We start from the raw sequence: 16,641 nt of genomic DNA, 5'->3' as shown, positions 1-16,641 counted from the left end.
GCCCTCTGTGGTTGCTGTACGCGGTCGCCCTACCTTTCCAGCACGTTCATCCGCCACGTTCCCAGTCCCTTGAAATTTTTCAAACAGATCCTTTATTGTATCGCTTTTCAGTCCTTAGGTTACATTAAACCTCCGTTGAAAACTTCGTCTTGTTGCAACAACACTGTGTTCTAGGCGGTGGAATTCCAACACCAGAAAAATCCTCTGTTCTGAGGAATAAACCATGTTGTCCACAGCACACTTGCACGTTGTGAACAGCACACGCTTACAGCAGAAAGGCGACGTACAGAATGGCGCACCCACAGACTGCGTTGTCTTCTATCTCTTTCACATCACTTGCAGCGCCATCTGTTGTTGACAATTGTAACTACTGTAATTTCGAAAGTTTGTCCGCCTGAAAATGTACTTCTGTCCCAAGCATATTGCAACAAAACGGTGTATTTCTATCGCTGCTCGTTTAGTTTTTATTGCCGTTTAAAATATACCGGTCATTTTTGAAACACCCTGTACTAGTGTAGAAACAAGAAAATATTTTTAATATTGTTTTTATGAATCGAGAATGTTATGAACAGTTCCTGTAGCAGATACCTTATGTGCCACCGTACAGTATTGTTCCAATAATAACTACAAAACTGAACCTTTCCGAATACTTAGTTGCATTACATGTTGCTTCTTCTGATTTGCCGGAATGTATCCACTACTACTGTCTGTTAATGATTCAACTGACAGTTTTAACTGAAATCTTATAGTTTTTCGCAGATGATGTTGTTATCTATGAGTACGTGTTATGCGATAACAGATTTCGGGAAAATATCAACCTCGTACTAAGACTGGCAGTTATTAATGTAAATAAATGTAAAGATTTGGTTTTTGAGAAACACGAAACTGTATCAGGTGGCAAATACACACTTAGGAGCTTCCTGGCACGTTAAAACCGGCGTAAGTAAATGTTTGAGGGTAAATCGTGAGTCGTGCTTGGATAAGTCAATCTGTAGGGAGAAATAATATGTCGGAAAGTTTCAAATCAGTACACATGCCGATGTAGAGTGACAGTTCATTCTGGAGACAATCCCCAAGCTGTGTCTAAGCCGTGTCTCCGTAATACTCTTTCTTTCAGGAGTGCTGGTCACGCAAGGTATAGAAGAACTTCTCTGAAGTTTGGAACGTAGAAGATGAGAGGTACTGGCGGAAGTAAAACCGTGAGGGAGGGTCGTGTGCCGTGCTTGGATAGCTCAGTTGACTCTGCATTACCCCGCGATGGGCAAAAGTGCCATGTTAGAGTCCTGGTCTGGCATACAGTTTTAATCTGCCAGAGAATTTCTAATCAACGAACTCTCCATTTTAGAGTGAAAATTCATTCTGAATACACGACGAAACAGTCACAATATTATTATTTGCAATAATGAAATGTAAAAAGGTGAGAGTCAGAAGCGTGGAGTGGAAGTGAAACGGTCACACAGTCACATAGGTAGGTAAAGCAAATGGCAGATTACGATTTGCTGGTATCTCAGTTCGTGAGAGAGCATAGAAACATAAGAGAAACAGAAGCAGCAACTGAGCAAATTCGAATTACAGTGCTTTTGGTCACTCGTTATATCTGGCGGGAGGATCAAGGTGTAAGGTGGTCATTTCATTTGGTTTTTGTATGTCATCGTCGTGCACGTCAGAGACAAAGCAAATTCGTTACTATTAAACAATCTTTGGTCTTGTCCTGACACAGTCTTTGCCTCTGCGCAGTATGATACATTCTTAGTTAAGTGTGGTATGTGATAAACGTATTTAATAGTGCTGCGTGGACTTGGAGAAAGGACATCAATGCTGAATATGATGTATAAAATGAAAGCTGAAAGGAATATAGATTTTGAATGATGTGCTTGTTTTTGTAGAGAAGAAGCTTGAGATAAGATTGCAACCCAGCGGACCTAATTTATCGGAATGATTATTGTCAGATAGTTAACTTACTCAGAGCTGAGAGAAAGAGCAACCCGCTTCCCTGACTCATGGGTTAACACACTAAATGATTAAGCTGTATGATTTTTATAGAAATTCTCTGTTAACGTTGTACTCTAAAAATGGTTCTGAGCACTATGGGACTTAACTGCTGTGGTCATCAGTCCCCTAGAACTTAGAACTACTTAAACCTAACTAACCTAAGGACATCACACACATCCATGCCCGAGCATGGATGTGTGCGGTCGCGCGGTTCCAGACTGTAGAGCCTAGAACCGCTCGGCCACTCCGACCGGCAACGTTGTACTCCCTTGTGTGTGAAGATCACGGAAAGTTTTACTTTTTTTTAATATATACTCCATTCTAATATTATTGCCTTGGAAACTCATTTCAAAGGAACAGTTACTCTCTCCAACCCACTGTTTATCATCACGCATTTCCACATTCAACAATTTGAATATGTATTTAGAAAGAGAAGTCTAGCTTTCTGTTGTGATTTCTCGAAATCTGTAACACTGTTATCAAGACGCGAGGTAGGTGTAAATCTTGATGAGGGCCACATAATTGTTTTACCTCCGTTGCGCATTTAATTTAAAGACAAGCTGCATTCAAATCAGTTACAGTTCAGTTCAAAATAGGTTCTGTTTAATCAAAGGGTGTCAAAAATGGTTCAAATGGCTCTGAGCACTATGGGACTTGACATCTGAGGTCATCAGTTCCCTAGAACATAGAACTACTTAAACCTAAGTAACCTAAGGACATCACACACATCTGTGCCAGAGGCAGGATTCGAACCTGCGACGGTAGCGGGCGCGCAGTTCCGGACTGTAGCGTAGCGCCTAGAATAGCTCGGCCACTTCGGCCGGCAAAGGGTGTCACACGAGTGTAAGTTGGATAACGATTTATGCATACATAGTTTTTGGTAAAACGTATATTTTGTAGAGTGGGAGATAATGTTGGGTTAAATTCCATACAGAAAAAGATGTAGTGGGGATGTTACAAAGAGAACTAATCATGACCTGGCAGACAGCTGAGAAAATAAAAAATAGTCTAATATCTCGCAGAAATTCGTTTAGAGAATTGCACGGACGTGTTTTCTGACCAAGATCTACAGATACTGTTGAGCCAGACATTGCCTCTGTGTAGATAAACTTACAGTATTACCAGCTAGCACAATGAACACACTATACTTCATATAGGCCGCCAGTGACTGGAAGTGTCAGAAAGCTTAATATGTGGTTCGTCAGAAAATATCAAGCCCTTCGGTGACTTGGAGATAACAGTTGCAAACACGAAAAGAAGTCGGTGGTAAGCCTGAGCTCGTGAATGGCAGTCGTGTCGCTCGTAACGAGTCGTGTTATAACCCACCTGCACAATCGACGGACGCGTGAAGCTCGCTGCCACGGGGTGTGTACTAGGCTGCCGCCGGCGCTCTTCTAGCGGCGCGCCTTCCCCTCCCCTAGCCGGCAGCCATTCACCCTGCACTTCACCGCCACCCCTCCCTCTCTCTTCTGCTCTCCTCGCCAACACTCTAAAGACCACTACCACGAGTCGATGACACCCACAGTACATCGTCGCAACAATGCACACTCCTCCACCCGAGTGCAGAACGTCTCACCTTTTGAAATAACACTTGTTCTTCTACATCATCAGATATGAACACACATTGTCAACGTTTCTTCATTCACTAGACATGTGATTGAGGAAAGTGAACTAAATATGAATGTTAGGCTGCTATAAGCCCTTGACTAAACTACTGCTCGGTCATAAATTTGCATCCCGCAAAACGTTTCTAGCAGATGAAGTCGAGCCCTCCTGTTATCTAGTGAATAAACAGAAACAAATGAGGAAACAATACGTTCAAATGCTTTGTGAAATGAATCTTCTAAAAGTAAGAAATAAAATAGATTAGAGAAACATTTGCGCGCCTTTGAATGATGCTTGAAATGATATACAGCAAGTCATATGCGTATTAAGAATTCAACGTTTGTCTTCCTCCTCCTCCTCCGTAGGCAAATGTTCAACGCGACAGCCCCTCATACGGGAGATCTAGGCTCGCATTCCCGGTACTACCAGGAATTTTTCCTTGGTGAGACGACTGACCCAGGCCGCATTCAGCCTCGTGATGTCAGCAGCTGGTCTGCTTGATACCTCCTTCGCCCACTTCCCTCTCTTCTTTTGGCTATGAAATTTCGGACAAAACTTTTGCCTCAAATTACTAATTAAGTTTTCTTAATCACTCACAATACTTTCAAGCAATTAAGTTCTTCTTTGCAAAACTAGGCCTCACGCTGGTCAATTTGACAACCCATTTATCCATTACCAACTGTTCGTTTGGCGATGACAATTCTTCCAAAAATGCATTTTGTTATTTCTAGGGAGTCTCGTTTTCGCTTCGCTCAAACTTTTGACCAAAAATATGCGAATAGATTATCAAACCAGCTTTGTGAATGAATTAAGGAATTCCTAGCAAACAGAACTCGCCAAGTCGTTCTTGCCCCGAGAGAAAAAGTTCTTCAAATGTGACAATAATTTCCACGTACGTTAAGGGTGTGCTAAGACCGCTGCTGATCGCAACAAATAAAAATCACCGATACCTCCCATTATTTGCCCTTTATCACTTTCATTGTTTTCTTGGCGTATTTGTGGACTATACATACAGGTACTTTAAGTTATGTAATGTGACTAACTGTGTATCATGACCTGACATTCTATTTTCCACATGGTAGGCATGTTTAACACAGATCTGTTGTATGAATACTTTATCTGTCAGTGTACTACTATCTTCAGCTACTCGAATGGGGAAATATATAACTGATACTAAACCATATGTGGCTAGGAACATCTCTAGATCACATGTCTTGTCAAATTCTTTTCAGAATGTTCTCATTAACATCGCCACAAATCAGTTATTCCTTCTTTCTAACAGACAGACGTCACAACAAGTCATCAAAATTTTTCATCCACGTTACTCTGTTATCCCACGAGTTTGTGTAATCGATCACTCACAAATGTTACATTGTCCGATTTACTTCCGTGCTTTTCTATCCTGCTTTTCACAAAGTTTACTTATCATATATTTTTGAATTTACATTTACTCTTAGGGTTCAGTACGTCAGTGGATAAAAACGATACCCTCACAATAACACTTTGTTGTCCGTCTCTCTGTTTCTTTAGACGCGTTTTTCTCAGGGACAAGTAGAATAGAGGTATCAAACTGAACTCTATGCCAAAGCAGAGGACCTGTACGGCTTTCTCACGTTCATAGTTTTAAATCATGACAATATTTGGTCCAAGTGTAGCCACTGGGATAAGGGTAGTTGTAGGAATGAAGAGGAAACATCTTTAAAATGAACCGAACCACATGAGATAATAATCATGAATTTATGACATATTCTTGTGTATGTAACTTTCAATTCCTTATACTATATTATTACTTTTAATGAGCGAAATTAGTTCTTGGACCTCACCTGGATGCTCCTGCAGTTTATTAATAACACATTAATATTTTCTCTTTCTGATCTGCAAGAACGATAGTTCTCTTCAATTAACGTGACATATATCTACGATTACGGGAGTAATTCATCATAGACGGGTTCTAAACGCTTTTTTAAAAAATGACTTGTATGTCACACGTACTTGCTAGCCGGGTAGCCGCATCCTTCGTGTATTGCGCGTCTGAGTTACTAACGGGGTCCGACAGCTCTACACCCGATTCGCATCCGTTATCGACGCAGAATCGTCTGAGCTTCTGGTTTAGGCATTCCACTCGTCTCCAAACCTCTAGACCGCAATCGATTCAAGATAAAATGCTGCAAATAGTGAGGTGTGCTTTCACAACACGCGGGACCCTAGCGGTCTTCATCAATTCAGCCGTGAGCTGCAATTGCAAAACATGTCACAAAAAGTGCTTTGTGTATTCTGTGCATAGTATGTTCGTTGCAAGAAGAACTCAGGACTCTGCAGCGACTAAAAGACATGCTGTAGCATCACTTGCATTAATTTGAGCCATTTGATACTGTGAACAAACACCTGAAACCTGCTGTGTGTGAGTCCTTATTTAAGTGGAACCATCTCTATACTCTTCCGCTTTTTTCAGGTCTGGTTTATGCCCGTGGGGTGTCCCTACTTTCAAGAACTTTATTGCTTGTAGATGCTAAAATGGTACATACAGAAATATCTCTCAGGAATGTATGTGACACCAATTATTGGAATCGGATTGGGACACGCATGTTTCCCTGCACACGTCTGCAGCAAATACCCAGAAGACGACTGAAATATTGATTCTCTCGTTTTGGGCTCCTCCATTCTAAACATATCCCACATCAAAATAAAGAGCGGGAAAATCTCGCAGTAACGAAGATTTCCTTCGGAAGAAATATTGAAGCATCTAGGAGTAGGAACAATCTCAGAATTGACAAACTGCCTATTGGCTCCTGTCTCGGGTTCTTCGGCCGACGTTCATCTAATGATTTTACTGACGTTTCGCCTGCACGAGTGCCTGGCATTGTCCAAGCATCACCCTCCATTGCCGGTGGTGAACTGGAGCCGAGCTCACGGCCGCAGACTATATGTACCTGGCCCGCCAAAGTCCGAGGGCTTCTCCGCGGTCATTTCCGGTGCGGTTCTGTTGCTATCTGCGACGGTCGTTCGCTGCAGTACGGAAAGCCAGGATCCGTTTATCTTAAGGCTGTTCTGAGGAGCAATGCGTACTCCACAAATTATATTATAAGTGTAACAGAGCCAAACACTCGGCGAAGTAAGGAATCGGAAAAAGACATGTCGGGTACGGCCTTTCTGCCTAACATTCCCAGAGTGACGCATAGAATCCGCCGTATATTGCGCAAACATGGCGTAAAGACGATTTTCAAACCGACAAAGAAGATCAAAGAGTGTCTTAGATCGGCGACGGAGAAAAGGGACCCACTTGCAATGCCGGGAATATACCGTATACCATGCACATGCGGAAGAGTTTATGTCTGAGCGACTGGACGATCAATTAAAACCAGGATCAAAGAGCATAAGTGACATGGCAGGTTGGGGCAGATGGAGAAATCGGCCGTGGCAAGCACGCACTGACTGAGACCGACCACGTAATAAAATTCGCCGACACGAACGTTCTGGCTGTAGAGAACCACAATCACACGCGCTTGTTCAGAGAAGCTGCAGAAATAGAAAAACGCGCGAACAGTTTCAACAAGAAAGAGGAAAGCCTTAAGGTAAACGGATCCTGGCTTCCCGTACTGCAGCGAACGGCCGTCGCAGGTAGCAAGAGGAGAACCGCACCGGACGTTGGCGGGCCAGGTACATATAGTCTGCGACCGCGAGCTCGGCTCCAGTTCGCCACCAGCAATGGAGGGTGAAGCTTCGACAATGCCAGCCACTCGTGCTGGCGAAACGTCAGTAAAATCATTAGATGAACGTCGGGCGAAGAACCCGAGACAGGAGCCAATAGGCAGTTTGTCACCAAGTGGCCACGAAAGCCTTAACAATTTTGAACCTCAGAATTATATAAAGCTCTGACATATCAGACATTGACTTTCTACCTTTATATGTGTATCAGTTAGTTGTGTGCTTAAAATTTAGTTGTAGCCATTAACTAGCGGGAGAACATGCGAGGAATGAGACAAAATCTTAGTTCCCAGATAATTAGGTAAGGAACATCTCTTGAAAAACCCACTGCAAAGGCCAGTTTAGGGCATAATCTACCGCTATCCTCCAACCTCTTACGTATCAGCCTCTTAGAGCCACTGAAGTTATGTTCATCGGACAAAAAATTAGTCACCACTAGAGAAATTATTACAAGCATCATTCAATGCCGTGTAATTCCATGCCTGGACTCGATAACCGTCTGGATTCGGTTATGAAGTGCGTCCACCAGGTTGTGCAGGTACGCTGCATCCAGGTTAAGCCATTCGCTGAGGAGTTGATCATTCAGTTTCACCAAATGGCGGGGATTCAATTGTTGGCCTTTTACTCTCTGTCCCAACATGTCGCACAGATGTCAGGCGATTTTTCAGGCCAATAAAGTCGTAATAGGGTGGGCAATGTTGAGGAAATCATTCACATATTCTTTCAGCCCGATGAAGTTCGCTGCTGTCATCTTTATGTGCCTATGTGAGCAATGGCCTCTCTGAGGTGATCAACTCTAAACGTTGATTGCGTGCACTCCCACACGCAATGGTCTCTCGGTAACAGTTCGTGGTGGACCTTAATTCGCTGCCTGTCTGGCCCAATGAAGGATGCACCCCACGGGAAGCAGCACGTGGGTGATGGGGGTTGGGGGTTATTGGTGCAGCAAGGTATTGGCTCCGACGACGAACGGTAAGGGGCGTAAGGCTGTCGTATTGAACGGATATCTTATTGAAAAATAGGGTTCTGTAACCAAAAGAATGGGGAATAAATGTGATGCATTACTTAATGAACTACGCTCCTGAAATTTGTGCGGACTGGTTCTGATACACATTTTTTCTGTGCCAGTATATCAAGCAAACATAGGACTTTCCGTTCGCTCTAATCTGTACGTTCAGAAAAGGCCATTCATCTCCCCATTGCTCCCTTTTTGTGTCAAGTGGTTCGATGAACACCTCACTTACTTGGGAGCAACCAGATCACCTGACTGCAATCCTACTCAGCGTAGTTGGGCCACCATCTCGTGAAATGTGCGCGCTTTAGACCTAGCTACGCGCAGTCCCTTTGAGTTGTGGACGGCCTCTGATAGGACATAGATCACGATGACTTCGCACTGTCTTGGGTGGCTCATGGAATTCAAGCTTTACCTTGTCGCTGCATTCGCCGAGGTGAAAGGAATGATTCACAATATTCGGTAGGTGTGTCCGCTTCGACTGCTCGTTAGTGTATGTTGGCATGGAAGCAGCTGCAAGGGGCTGTGAAATTGCCAGCATCGTTTCAATTCTACGCGGTGTATGACACTTGAGAATTAGCCCCAGTCAACAAGAGAGGAGGCCAGCAGATAAAACATAATTCAGTATAAAACGTGAAATGGAGTTTGGGGTCTCAATGAGTAATGGAGGAGTGAAGAGAGGTTAATTTCCGTTCCTTTGTGCTTTTATGAGGACTGCTTTGACAGGTAGAATGCTTTCACGGTAGGAAACGTACAGGGTGGGTGTAGAATGAGCTGCGTGGGACGTTTGCCACGCGGTGTAAGGCGAGCTGGCTTCTGGTTACCTGCGAGCGCCACATAATACGTGATGGCCCGTGGCAGGCGCCGCCACACACCGCACGACATGAGTCTTCCCCTACTCAGCCACCCACTGTCACCCATCTTTTTTCTCAACCATTCCCCGACGAAACTGTAAAGACAGCAGTATTATTATACTAATATTAGAGCCCTTCTTCTCCAACTCATTAAGAGCGCTCTCAGGATGAATCCTGCCCAATAAAAAAATATGAAATTTAGTACAGAGATGAGTGAATCATCTTTTGGAGGTTCAAATAGCGTATCAACCTTGAGAGGGGAGCGGGTCACGGTGGGAAACTCGCCCCTCCCCATTTGAAGCGCCGGTCGGAGTGGCCGAGCGGTTCTAGGCGCTACAGTCTGCGACCGCTACGGTCGCAGGTTCGGATCCTGCCTCGGGCATGGATGTGTGTGGTCCTTAGGTTAGTTCGATTTAAGTAGCTCTAACAAGGGAACCTCCCCATCGGACCCTCCTCAGATTTAGTTATAAGTCGGCACAATGGATAGGCCTTGAAAAATTGAACACAGATTAATCGAGAAAACAGGAAGAAGTTGTGTGGAACTATGAAAAAAATAAGCAAAATATACAAACTGAGTAGTCCATGTGCAAGATAAGCAACATCAAGGACAGTGTGAGCCCAGGAGAGCCGTGGTCCCGCGGTTAGCGTGAGCAGCTGCGGAACGAGAGGTCCTTAGTTAAAGTTTTCCCTCTAGTGAAAAGTTTAATTTTTTTATTTTCAGACAATTATCAAAGTTCAGGCACTCACACATGATCAACTTCGCTATCCAAAATTCCAGGAAATGTTCAGATCTGCTTGGAAATATGCAGGATTTGACGGTCTACACACGGAAAAATTTGAAAACGTTAAAAACAAATGTTTTAACAGAGCACGGGGCAAACTGTGCGACTGTGAAACTGTTGCATTCATTTGTTGCAGTTTATGTGACAAACTCTTATGTTTTCATCACTTTTTTGGGAGTGACTATCACATCCACAAGAAAACCTAAATCGGGCAAGGTAGAAGAATCTTTGTACCTATTCGCCAAGTGTACAAGTTAGGTGGGTCGACATCATATTCCTGTCATGTGACGCACATGCCGCCACCAGTGTCGTATAGAATATATCAGACGTGTTTTCCTGTGGAGGAATCGGCTGACCTATGACCTTGCGATCAAATGTTTTCGGTTCCCATTGGAGAGGCACGTCCTTTCGTCTACTAATCGCACGGTTTTGCGGTGCGGTAGCAAAACACAGGCACTAAACTTATTACAGTGAATAGAGCCGTCAATGAACGAACGGACAGATCATAACTTTGCGAAAATAAAGAATGTAAACTTTTCACTTTTGAACCAAAGACCTCTCGTTCCTCATCTGCTCACGCTAACCACTGGACCTCGGCGCTCCTAACCTCATAGCCTCCTTGATGTTGCCTATCTTGCGCATGGCCTACTCAGTTCGCATATTTTGCTTATTTTTTTCATAGTTCCACACAACTTGTTCCTGTTTTCTCGATTAATCTGTGTTCAGTTTTTCAAGGCCTATCCATTGTGCCGACTTATAACTAAATCTGAGGAGGGTCCGATGGGGAGGTTCCCTTATGGGACTGATGACCACAGCAGTTAAGTCCCATAGTGCTCAGAGCCATTTGAGCCATTTTTGAACCCATTTGAAGCCTCAGAAGGAAGAGGGGCGGGGTGGCGGTGCGAGATACAGTTTCTCCTCTTCTATTCCCCCCCCCCCCCAAAAAAAACCCTCTTTCAGATGTACATGATCTACAGGCAGAGTCAGAAAAAAAACTACTCTGCACGTCAGAAAATATACGATTAGTATTTCAATCTATACAAACATTTGCTTATGACTGAACCAAACTTGCGTATACTAAACGCTTCATCTGTCAGACAATGTTAAATGTACAATGTTAAATGTCGTATAATTAATGCCTTATAATTCCAGCTACACTCTGTCTTGTCCTATACTCCGCCTCTGTCAATTCGCCATTTTCCAGTCTACGCCTGTTATCTTTCCACAACGTAAAGTGCTAATGGGGAACAAGTTCCTTCATAGTACAAAACCAATCCCGGATACCATTTCCGGGTAAATGTCTGAACAGTGGCAGAGCCTGATGGTGCCGACAGGCCCGTGTAGAGGAACTACAAAACGGCCGCCTAGCGCGCCGGAGTTTGGGAGCGGGAAGACATGCTTAAGGCAAAATTCCTCATTGTTTCGTAAGACTTACTCTTTCATTCTGCGCTGTCCTTCATTCTAAGCCCACACACATTCGCAGATGGGCAGGTGGTGCAAAAGCTTTTCCGAGCAGTGTCTTCGCGCTGACGTGCGGCCCATTCGACTGTGACGCACGATGGCCGACGAAACCTGGACAGTCGCTACTGAAAGCTTGCCTCAGATCAACAATGACATAGTCGACGCTCGCTGATCTATTCTTCCTTGATTTCTATAAAGACAAGACTGAAAAAATTCATCTTACAGATACCATGAAAGAAACTGTTTCCCGCACTATCTGAAGAGAAACTACATTCGGGTATTGTTTATAACGTTTATTGTAGTCGAAAAAAGTAAACGAAGTAAATGCTTTTTTATTATTGAAAGATACTAGGTTCTTCTTTTTTCACTAAGATGCGATGTACAGTGTTTGTATAATAATAATAATAGTAATAATAATAATAATAACAATAGTAATAATAAGAGGATTGTCTATGGCCGACTATATTGCAATCTGCAGTAAACTTGAAGTCTTGAACCAAAGTAGAACTAATGTCTTGCCGGCTATTGCTGTCATCTTCAAATTAAAAGAACTAAATTGCTTTCAGCCGGCCGGGGTGGCCGAGCGGTTCTAGGCGCTACAGTCTGGAACCGCGCGACCGCTACGGTCGCAGGTTCGAATCCTGCCTCGGGCATGGATGTGTGTGGTGTCCTTAGGATAGTTAGGTTTAAGTAGTTCTAAGTTCTAGGGGACTGATGACCTCAGAAGTTAAGTCCCATAGTGTTCAGAGCCATTTGAACCATTTTTTAAATTGCTTTCAGAAAGCAGGACCTATAAAATTAGGCCCATATTTACGACTTAATATTGATGAATTGCTTGTCTTTGTAAAATACCTTAACACTGACTAGATACACGCATTCCCCCACTATAAGAAAGATGTATATCTAATTCGCATTACATGAAATGAGTGAATGAGTGAATAGATTCAATACAATATCATAACATTTTCACGGAAAATTTAACTTCATTTTGGCAAACATAGTGACAAACTCAAAATTATGTTTATTTCTCGTCTGTCGAAATGCCGTATACATTTATAATCTGCACGCACTGGACAGAGAAAATGAAATAGTAATAATGTTCGATTATTAACTTTGAAATTACGAGTGTGGGAAGAAAACGTGATCTACCCTTTATAGAATGAGCTGAAGATAAGTCACCCCCCAATAAAGAACTTACTTGTGGCTGCAGACGAAAATCTTAGAAGTAGAGATCGAGCGTATACTTGGGGTGTGCGGTGATTGGCCTAGGGTCGCCCTCGTCCTGTTGAGCTGTTGACCGATGTCTGGCAGGGCTGCTGGTGAGGCGATGGCCGCGAGGGGCACAGCTGACGGCGTCTGCGGTTCAAATCCCGGCTTCGTCACGTGTACGTTACATCTGCACGCCCGTGCTCTTCTGCCACAGAAAAAAATTCGAGTCAGATAGTTCACACTTTTTGCAACGGCTGAGCAACAATCTTACAGTATATTCTATCGTTTTTGTTAGCATGAGTATTGCTGTTGGAGCACAGCAGACAGGAGTGACACATTTTATTTATTTACAAGGTTCCAGGGGACAGTGCCAGCCAAAGCTGACGAAGTCATGCAACGAATCAGTACGTAGTCCACAGAATACTGATTAGAAAATTTATAAAGACGAGAACTAAAGAACTAATAAAATACTAAAAGACTGTGCGACAGTTTGACAATAAATCACTCATTACACAGAAATGTTCTTAACTACTGTGTTGAACTTCTCTACAGAATAGAAGGAATGTCCCCCAAGAAAAACTTTCAATTTGGATATGAATACTTGGGATTTATGGTTCAATTTTTTGCAGGTCTGCTCGAAGTGCATTGAAAATTAAACACGCTGAACACTGCACAGCTTCATGTACTACGCTTAAGGAAATTTTATCCAAGAGTGTTTCGTTTTACACTCTTGTGTTAATAGAATGAATCTTGCAGTTTCTTCTGAATGAGCCAGTATTGTCAGCAACAAATTCCATGTCGCAATACACGTACAGGGAAGGCAGAATTAGAATTCTCACACACTTGAAGAACGACCTGCACAAAGTTAGCAAACTGAAACAGCAGATCAATCACTCCGCTCGTCTCTGGACTAAGGATGTACCTGGTAACTACAAAGAACTGCCATAAAATATAATAGTATACGATTTAATAGAGTGAAAATAATTTAAGTTTCAGTGTAAGCGTTATTCCAAGAGACACTGGTGATCATTCTTATACTGAAGATGGCAGCATTCGGTTTCTCTACGAGTAGGCCCTACTTCTGGATACTTCCAAGAAAGCGTTCAATGTAGCCTCAGTCCTAAGAATTACAATGACTGACCACCTCGGGACAGTAAAATTTCGCTCTTACACGATTTCCGTATCAAAAACTGTATGTATTTCGTTTTGTTGCAGTTAAGCAGTAATCTATCTCTGGAAGTCAAGTGCTACTCTCTTACTTACATCATTGTAGTACGTTCGACGTCTTTCACGATAAGTTTTGTGTCTTCTGCAAAGGGACTATTTTTTTAGTTTTATTTAATAGCACATCATTCATATACATTGACGTAAGAAAATCGAAAGACCAAAAATAAATTGTGCGATATAAACGTAAGTTTGTAGGTATGTTTCCACTCCTGAAAGACGATGTCTATTCAAATTTCACGCCAGTCGCATAGCGCCACTACAAAGATGCAAATCGGGTTTGATTTAAATATATGCTGTAAGGGTCATGATCGTTAGTTACCTTTGAGACTGAACGTCCTGAGTTGCTGTTAGTCAAAAATGCCTTTCAGCCTACAAAGACTCCATTATCATTACCTCATTGAGTTTGAACTTGGTCGTGTAATAGAGCCACGAGAAGCTGGATACTCCTTCCGCAATATTGCAGAAAGACTTGGCAGGAATGTGGCTAGTGTATATCACTGCGGGCAGTAGTGGTCACGAGAATGTGCGGTCGCAAGAAAACCGGCCACGTGGCACTGCCGACGGGAAAGACCATCGTGCTCAGCACACGGCTCTGGTGCATCGTACACTGCATCTGCAGCAGCAACCTGAGCAGCAGTTGGCGCCACAGTGACACAACGAACTGTTACTAATCGGTTAGTTTGATGACAGCACTGAGCCCGCCTCGGTGCCAGTGATGGCCCTGTGTTGATTAGAAGGAGACCAGTTGGAGGCCAACGTCCAACCTGACTGAGTGCTGGACACAGTGGACCTTAAAAAAAAAAAAAGTTCAAATGGCTCTGAGCACAATGGGACTCAACTTCTGAGGTCATTAGTCCCCTAGAACTTAGAACTAGTTAAACCTAACTAACCTAAGGACATCACACACATCCATGCCCGAGGCAGGATTCGAACCTGCGACCGTAGCAGCAGTGCAGTTCCGGACTTAAGCGCCTAGAACCGCTCGGCCACAACGGTCCGCACTGCCGTTGCAACTGAACATGCTCTACATGGGTCCAGGTGTTGCCTTAGCCCGCCCGATCACCAGATCTGTCTCCAGTCGAACACATGTGGGACATCATAGGACGAAAACTCCAGCGTGGATAAGCAGCATTGAGCGGCCCTTTACTGACCGACCAAGTGCAAAACGCACGGATCTCCATCCCACAAACTGACGTTCGGCAACCATACAAAACAATGCATGCACTTCTGCACACTTGAGTTCAACATTCAAGGAGTTACACTGGTTACTAATGTACCAGAACGTGAAATTTACAATGGCTTATTTCGCGCTTACATTAATCTGATGTCTCGCAATTTTATTCCTTTAAATTCGTTATCTAGACAAATGTCATTACTCTAAATTAATTACTTTTTGAGTTGCGGTTTTTTCCCGCCAGTGTATATCAGGAACGGCAAAGGATCCCGAACAGAACCCGTAGCACCCGCACTTTACATGACCCCAGCCAGACTCAAATCTAAATTAGAATGATGTTAATACCTTCAGCTGCTTACGGGTGTTGATATGCAGGGTGGCGCACGAAATGTGTTACCATTTTCTTTTTGAATACACACTTTATTGTCAATACAATCTGAAAGGAACATATACTACAATGAAGAGCCGTTCATGGAGATTTGTTCCAACTCAGCACATGTTCAATATGTCCACCATTTCGTTTCCTAACTTCCTTCAAACGAACACTGAAGTTAGTGATTACCCTACGGCACATGTCTTCCGTAATATCACTGCAAGATTGAAGAATAAGTCTTCTGAGCTCCATTAAATCACTTGGATGTTTCGGTACCCCCAAAGAAAAAAGTCAAATGGATTGAGGTCTGGACTATTGGAGGGCCAATTTTTTCCGTCATTGAAGCGACCTGGAAACCTGAGTGAAATGCTCAGCATGTCGAAATGCTCGTGTAAAAACTCCAACACACTGTTTGCAGTATGTGACCTTGCTCCATCTTGCATGAACCACTGCGTGTTGAAGGGCAACGCAGTAGCAAGAAGCTCTCGAATGAAGCTATTGCGAAGCATGCTCAAATAATGCTAGCTGTTCACAGTTTCTTCAAAGAAAAAGGGTCCAATAAGTCCGTGACTGGAAATTGCTGCCACGCTGCAATCCTCGGAGCATAATGTTGTCGTTCGTGAAGCACTTGCGGGTTTTCAGTGGCCCAAAATCTTACATTTTGTTTGTTAACCACACTGTCAAAATGAAAATCCACCGCGTCAGAAAACCAAACGTTGTTGAGAGTTTCTTCCCTATCCTCCGCCCACTTAGCAAATACTAGTCTCTGCTGCTTGTGTTCTTCAGTGAGCTGCTGTGTACAGGTCATCTTGTATGGGTACATGTGGAGGTCTTTTAAGAATGTGTTGAACGGAGCGTCTGGATAATCCCAGTTGCACGACTGCCTTTCTACACGATTTCGTACCGCTTCAGTATTCTCCGGCGAACAAACAGGCTTAGGCCGAGGTCGCTTCGCTTCCAATACTGTTCCTTCCTGTACAAATTTATCGTACAGCCTGTGGATGGTCCTCCTGCAAGGGACCCATCATGTGTTTAACTGTTGTCGAAAACGCCTCTGAGTCACAAGGCTTTTCGTTTCATAGAAAAGTAACACAATTGCCGATCCTTGCTGTGTCGTCAGTCTTCCATTGTCAGCCATTGCAGCTTACTAGTCTCCTAGCGGCAGTATCGTGAATTACACGTCATTCACTAACTCATTTGTTTTTCCAAGCTCTGCTGGTACTGCTGTAGAGATCCCAGCGGGATAT

At 43.4% G+C, this 16,641-nt stretch overlaps 1 protein-coding gene across 2 annotated transcripts in view; it reads right to left on the bottom strand.

The window, feature by feature from the left end:
- Positions 1-16,641, bottom strand: part of LOC126281555 (insulin-like growth factor II) — a 91,845-nt gene that overhangs the window by 57,556 nt on the left and 17,648 nt on the right. The window contains exon 1 of one of the 2 annotated variants that reach the window (XM_049980624.1): positions 12,610-12,694. The exons of the other annotated variant lie outside the window; for it this stretch is intronic. The gene's annotated coding sequence lies outside the window, so the exon portion shown is untranslated. Of the gene's footprint in view, positions 1-12,609; positions 12,695-16,641 lie in introns of those variants that run through there. 2 annotated transcript variants of the gene reach the window in all.

Source organism: Schistocerca gregaria, chromosome 7, assembly GCF_023897955.1.
Source record: "Schistocerca gregaria isolate iqSchGreg1 chromosome 7, iqSchGreg1.2, whole genome shotgun sequence".
Lineage (NCBI taxonomy): Eukaryota > Metazoa > Arthropoda > Insecta > Orthoptera > Acrididae > Schistocerca > Schistocerca gregaria.
Note: the sequence above shows the minus strand (reverse complement) of the source record. Positions and strands in the feature narration are given on the sequence as shown.